Source organism: Microcebus murinus, chromosome 2 (assembly GCF_040939455.1).
Source record: "Microcebus murinus isolate Inina chromosome 2, M.murinus_Inina_mat1.0, whole genome shotgun sequence".
Taxonomy (NCBI): domain Eukaryota; kingdom Metazoa; phylum Chordata; class Mammalia; order Primates; family Cheirogaleidae; genus Microcebus; species Microcebus murinus.
The window spans coordinates 19,392,117-19,398,538 of NC_134105.1; the positions used below are offsets into that span (position 1 = coordinate 19,392,117).

A 6,422-nucleotide genomic window follows, 5' to 3' on the forward strand; every position below is an offset into this window, starting at 1 on the left:
TTAGCATTATGTCTGGCTTCCAAGAGGCATGTGACAAATGCTAGCTGTTTTCATTATCAGCGTATGCAGAGTCCTAGGGCTATAGGAAGCAGCGGCCAGCCAGCCAGGAGAGGCAGCCTCTCTTTCCTGCTCTTTGATGCATCTGGGACCTGGCTCTGCTCCTCCCCTATGGCTCAGCTATGCCACCCTGGCCACCCCAATGCACAGCAGACACCGGGGGGTGAGAAGTGGGGATGGCGTTACTGACTGGGCCCAGCTCCTGCCCTTGCCCTGACCGAGCTGTAGCACCCAAGGATCTTGAGGCCCCATTTGGGGTAGAAGGGGGTCCTGTGATATGTACGGGTGGTTGCACTGATGTGTGTCTATGTGTGCATGTGTGTGTAGGGGAGATGCTTGTGTGACCATGTGGAATATGTTTGTCTGTAGCTGAGTAAGCCGGGGGAGTCTTCGATGTTGGGGTGTGCGTCTGTCAGCACAGTAGCACATTGTGTGTCTGTAGGATGTGTGTTTCATCCTGTGGGTTACAAACTGCATACGTGAGGGAATATTGTGTCAGTTGGTGACAGTTTGTGCATTGTGTATGGTGACGGGTCATGAGTTGCATCTGTGGGTGATGAGGGTCTGTCGTGTGTTGTGAAGTGTTTCTGTGGTTGACCAGGCTGTTTTGTGTGACGTGTGCAAGGGAATGCCGTGTCGGTGGGTGCTAAATGTCTATGAGGGGTGACAGGATGTATGCGGTGTCTGTGGGTGACAATGGGAGGTTGTATGTCCACGAGGGGGTGCTGAAGGGAGAGAAGGCAGACATCACCTAGCTATGTGCACCCTTCCAGAATTTGACCAGCCTCAATGATTCTGCAGGGTTGCTCGACAAAGTGGCCTAACCTGACCCTCTCCCCCAGGCCACCAACCTCTTACCTGAGAAACAGCAGGCACGCTGGTCTAGGAGGTGACAAAGAGGCTGAGGGGGAGAGGGCCTCAGAGAGCATACTTCCTGGGTAGCTTCTCAGGGAACTCAAGACGCAGGGACGAGTGGGGAGGAGGCAGAGGCAGAGGGTGACTCACTCTACCCTCCAATGAGCAGCGGCAGGGTGAAGGATTAGGAGAGGCCTGCCTGCGGGTTCTGCTGGGTGGGTGGGGCATCTGAGGCCAGGAAGCCAGCTCCTTGGGTGGGTCTCCAACCCCAAGGTCATCAGGAATACCCAAATCCAGCCAGGCAGCCTGCATACCAGCTCAGCCAACAATACAGGCTGGGCCCATCCATGCTGAGTCCCCCTAGGAGGAAGGGCTGGGCCCGGGGAAGCAGAGGAGGGAGGAACTGGGTCCCTTGTCTGAGGAGGAGATGGGCCCTTACCTAGAGAAGGTCCCATCCCTGTGCTCAGGTGCCCCAGGCTGGGGTGGTAGGAGGGATAGAGCCCTGTCCTCAGGAGTCTCCAGGCTTTGAGGGTCAGGGGGATAGAGCCTTGTCCTCAGGAGGCCCGGTCTTAGGGGGGCAGGGGGATAGAGCCCTGTCCTCAGGAACCTGTCAGTGGGTGCAGCCCCAAGCTGATGGAAAAGACCCAACACTACTTCCAGAATACACCCCTGCCTGAGAGGACACACAGCCAGTCTGGCCCACAGGAAACCACAGTCCAAGGGATGTGACACACCTACTCTCAGGTGCCCCCAGCCAAGGAGGAGCCCTGCCTTCAGGAATGCCCAGTCTATTGGGAAAGAGAAATTTCTGCCTCCTGAAGCCATTTCCAGTTGAGAGGGAGACAAAGCCATCCCTGTCCTTATGGGCCCCCAGTCTAATGGCGAAGACAAACCTTCACTCTGAGCAGTCCCTAGTCTGACCAAGGCAAAGGACCATAGTTCTGGCAAAAGCCTAGGGCTGCACCCAGAGGTCTGCACCCAGAGGTCTGCACTCAATGTTACTCCTTGTCTCTGCCTTGGCCACTGCCCCCCTCACCAAAATATCTGATAGGGCTTAGCAGGGAACAGGGGTGTTAGGCCACAGAGGAAAGCAAACTGGGCCATGGCATAGGTGGGCATTCTCAAATGCTGATTCTAAGTCTACTAGATTGGGTTGTTTTTTTTGTTTTTTTTTTGAGACAGAGTCTCGCTTTGTTGTCCAGGCTAGAGTGAGTGCCGTGGCGTCAGCCTAGCTCACAGCAACCTCAAACTCCTGGGCTTGAGTGGTCCTTCTGCCTCAGCCTCCCGAGTAGCTGGGACTACAGGCATGCGCCACCATGCCCGGCTAATTTTTTATATATATATCAGTTGGCCAATTAATTTCTTTCTATTTATAGTAGAGACGGGGTCTCGCTCTTGCTGGTTTTGAACTCCTGACCTTGAGCAATCCGCCCGCCTCGGCCTCCCAAGAGCTAGGATTACAGGCGTGAGCCACAGCGCCCGGCCCTAGATTGGGTTTTGACTGCTACCCCTGGTCCTCAGCTCGAGCCCTCCACCGAACACCTCTGAGCCTCGGTTTCCTTAGTTTATAACGGCGGCACATACTCCCTACGTCATCCCTAGCATGGTACCTGGCACATAACAGGGATTCACTACATGAAAATAACTTTATTTACCCCAGCTCCTGCCTAGGGTCCCAGAGGTAGGGGTCAACTCCTTTCCACACATCAGACTCAGTTTGAGAACTTGTTAAAAATGGACACTTTTTTTTTTTTTAAGCAGTTTTTCAGATTCTACTTCCAGAGACTCTGACCCGGTAGTGCCAGTAGTGGGGCTGGGAAATGAAATTTTAACTAGCGCCAGTGTGATTCCAAGTTAGCAGTCCACGGAGCAGAGCAGGCTTGGAAGGATGCCGGAGGAAGCAGGGGCTGGGAGAGGAGAGGTCGGTCACCTGGGGCTCTTTCTACCTGTGCTTGCCTAGATGTCCCCTTAAGAATGGCTGCCCCTCCCCATCTGATGGCTCCAGCCCAGGCCAAGTTAACCTGAGAATTTGTGAAAGATCCACCTGTCTCTCTCTCTCTCACACACACCCTGAATCAGAATCTTCAAGGAGACCAGAAAAATGTCTAAAGTTTCCCAGGTGTTCTCAATCCTGAGCTCTCTCATCCAATTCTTGAAGCAGGAAATGCCATGCTGCGGAGTAGGGCAGGGAGGAGCAGCCACTGTGTACCCCGCTGGACTGGGCACCTAGTTTCCCTGATCTCCTCAACCTTAAGGACAATCAACAGAAGTGATGAGGAAGCTTAGGCTCAGAGAAGTTTCAAGACTTGCACAAGGGCCGGGCATGGTGGCTTACATCTGTAATCCTACCACTCTGGGAGGCTGAGGTGGGCAGATTGTTTGAGCTCAGGAGTTCAAGACCAGCCTGAGCAAGAGCGAGACCCAGTCTCTACCAAAAATAGAAAAAAATTACCTGGGTGTGGTGGTGCACCTGTAGTCCCAGCTACTCAGGAGGCTGAGGCAGGAGGATTGCTTGATCCTAGGAATTTAAGGATGCAGTGAGCTCCGATGACACCACTGTACTCTACCCAGGGTGACAAGAGACTGTCTCAAAAAAAAAAGGGACATTTTTTTCCTCACTCCTCCCCCCTTTTAATTAATAAAAAAAAATTTTTTTAAAAGACTTACACAAGGTCTGTTTGTAGTGGAGCCAGGATTCGAACTCCACTCTAATGCCAAATGCAGGCTTGTTGTCTCCATTTGCAAGGTTTATTCTTTTGAAAAGAAACAGGATCTCTGGTACCAGAGTTCACAGACAGGAATGGAGAAGGTGTTTTACCCTCATTTTACCAAAGAGGAGACAGCTGAAGTCCAGAGAGGGAAAATGATTTGCCAGGTTCACAAAGCTAGTGAGTGGCAGGGCAGATACTCACGGAGGGAACCCCAATCCCCTTCTATGCGCGTTCCACAACACCCCATAGAGCTCTGAGCCCCGATCCCAATGGTGAGAAGCGCTGATAACCTCCAGCAAGTGGGCAGAAGATCCAGATATGGTAGGATGGGGTCAGGGGAGAGGGGAAGGAAAAGGAGAAGGGCCAATCCGGTTTCTCAGAGGTTCCACCCTTAGCGCAGGCCCAGACCCATCCGTAGCCTCCCACATACTTCCTCCTCCCTCCGCTGTGGCATCAGGGTGGTGAGAGTAGCCAGAAGGTTGGGCCTGGCTGTGGCTGCCCCAGGAAGCAGCTGAGAGGCCACAGCCAGGGGTGAGGGTTCAGGTGCCCAGACTACCAAAGGCAATGACTGATGCCCTCAGCGGTCACACTGTGTTTTAAAGGTACAATTCCCACTTAACACACAAGGAAGCTGAGGCTCGGAGATGAAGTTGGCCCAAAAGCTAGGGTGTTAACTAACCCTACCGAACTGGCCCCTTCCACTTCACCTCTGCCCACAGTGGTCCTCTTAGCCCAGAGGGCTGCGCAGTGGGACATGTGTGGGAGGGGGTGGCTATCTGCTCCATTACTTGCAGCTAACCACAGGAAGGAGCGAAGTGGCTCCTCCAGCCCTTCATTCCCTCTGGGCCCTGGCATTCCTCCAGCGAGCCTTTCCTGCCCAAAGAGCTCCCCTTAACCTATTCCTGGATGAAGGGGCTGGAGATACTGCCACTGTCCTGGCCACAGTCCTGCCCCAGAGGCCAGCCTTGACTATGCTGCCTCAGTTCAATGCCCACCACACACCCTTCTCCCAAGCCAGGTCATCAGAGAAGATTGCTCCGAGCGGGCTTATGAGAATGGGCTGGGACCTCTACTGATCTGCCCAGTGGGTCTGTGGCTAAAATGTGCCAGAAAGGAAATGAGAAGACTTTGGTCCTTCTGGGAAAATAGGATATCCTGTCTGAAACCCAAATTTTTTGATATAACTTCATGATCACTCCAGGAATAACAAAGGACATTCAATTCCACGAATGGGCTATGCTCTTACCTCTAGGCCTTTGCACATGCTATTTCCTCTGACTGCAACATCTTTGCCTCAGGTCCTACCCCCTCTATGCCAGACACTAGTAGGTGTTCCCAGCACACACTCCCTCTTTCATTCTTGCCGGGGAAACTTTATTTCATTGCTAACAGTAGGTGCCCAGCCCCAAGGGACGAAGCTTGGTGTACTGCCTATCCATTCTCCTTTGCCACTCTCCCAGCCACACTTACCATTAACAGGTGTCCATGGGACTCATTTTCTGGCCAATGTCATCTTCCGAGAAAATTTCTGCTTCCTAGATGACTTCCTTCTGCTTAGCAGAAGGAAGGTGTGGTGCTGCCACAACCTTCTTGTGACTATGAGATACTCAGGCCCCGGAGAGGCTGAAGCAGCAGCACAGCAACAGCCTGTTTCCGGAGGGAGGGGGAGGGGCAAAAACCAGCCTAATGGGCACTATGAACACTATCTGGGTTATGGGCACACCTACAGCTGGGACTTGAGCATTACAAAAATGATCCAACCTAAAACATTTGTATCCCCTTAATATTTTGAAATAAAAAAAAATAAAAAATGGGAGGTGGGATCGCTCAAGGTCAGGAGTTCAAAACCAACCTGAACAAGAGCGAGACCCCGTCTCTACTATAAATAGAAAGAAATTAATTGGCCAATTAATATATATAGAAAAACTTAGCTGGGCATGGTGGCGCATGCCTGTAGTCCCAGCCATTCGGGAGGCTGAGGCAGTAGGATCACTTGAGCCCAGGAGATTGAGGTTGCTGTGAGCTAGGCTGACGCCATGGCACTCACTCTAGCCTGGGCAACAAAGTGAGACTCTGTCTCAAAAAATAAAAATAAAATAAAAAATATTGGCTGATAAGGTACTTCTGGATGGTCAAAAAAAAAGTGAACAAAAATTTATATTATATAGAATTAAATATTGTAAGCAAAATATTCCCCTACTTATTTTTCCCAGTTTTTCTTTGAAGCTGAAAACATTCCTAACTGGTACATCAGCCACTGGGTCCCAACTTTTATAAACAGGTCACTTTCTCCAGGAAACATACCTTGGGTGTTAAAAACAAGAGCAAGGGCTCCCTCCTCAGAGCAGTAGATGCATTGTCACTTGCCTGTGTACCTTAGCTGTGAGGCAGGCAGCAGGAATCCTGTGGTGTTCACCATTTTATTTCTAAACCAGCATACTTACTGAACAAATACACACACCCATAGCTAATTGCTGGCACAGCCCCCTCGAGGGCAAAAATGAGCTTGCAGATAGCTGACCACCACTTAACCTCTAAGGAAGGCGCGGGTATGTACACCCACACACTGGAGTAAGACAGGTGTCACTTTGCCTGGCTAGAAAACCAAGCCACTGCTCCCTGCACAGGACAGCCTGCATTACCTCACAAGTATGGCCTTTTGCAGAGTGACTGAACACCTCCCTCCCTCTGCCTTGGTCCAGTTTTAGCCAGAGCCACAGCTACCCACCCCCCCACACCCCATCCCCATGCTCTAGTTTCATATGTGGTTTGGACGTGCTCTGCTGTACTTGGAAAGAC

General features: G+C 51.6%; 1 protein-coding gene across 5 annotated transcripts in view; it reads right to left on the reverse strand.

Moving 5' to 3' along the window:
- PTAFR (platelet activating factor receptor) overlaps positions 1-5,255 on the reverse strand; it is a 39,245-nt gene extending 33,990 nt beyond the window's left edge. For 2 of the 5 annotated variants that reach the window (XM_012750745.2, XM_075995688.1), the window contains exon 1: positions 5,094-5,255. The gene's annotated coding sequence lies outside the window, so the exon portion shown is untranslated. The other 3 variants (XM_075995694.1, XM_012750746.3, XM_075995686.1) reach the window with 3 other exon arrangements.
- Positions 5,256-6,422: the final 1,167 nt, after the last annotated feature.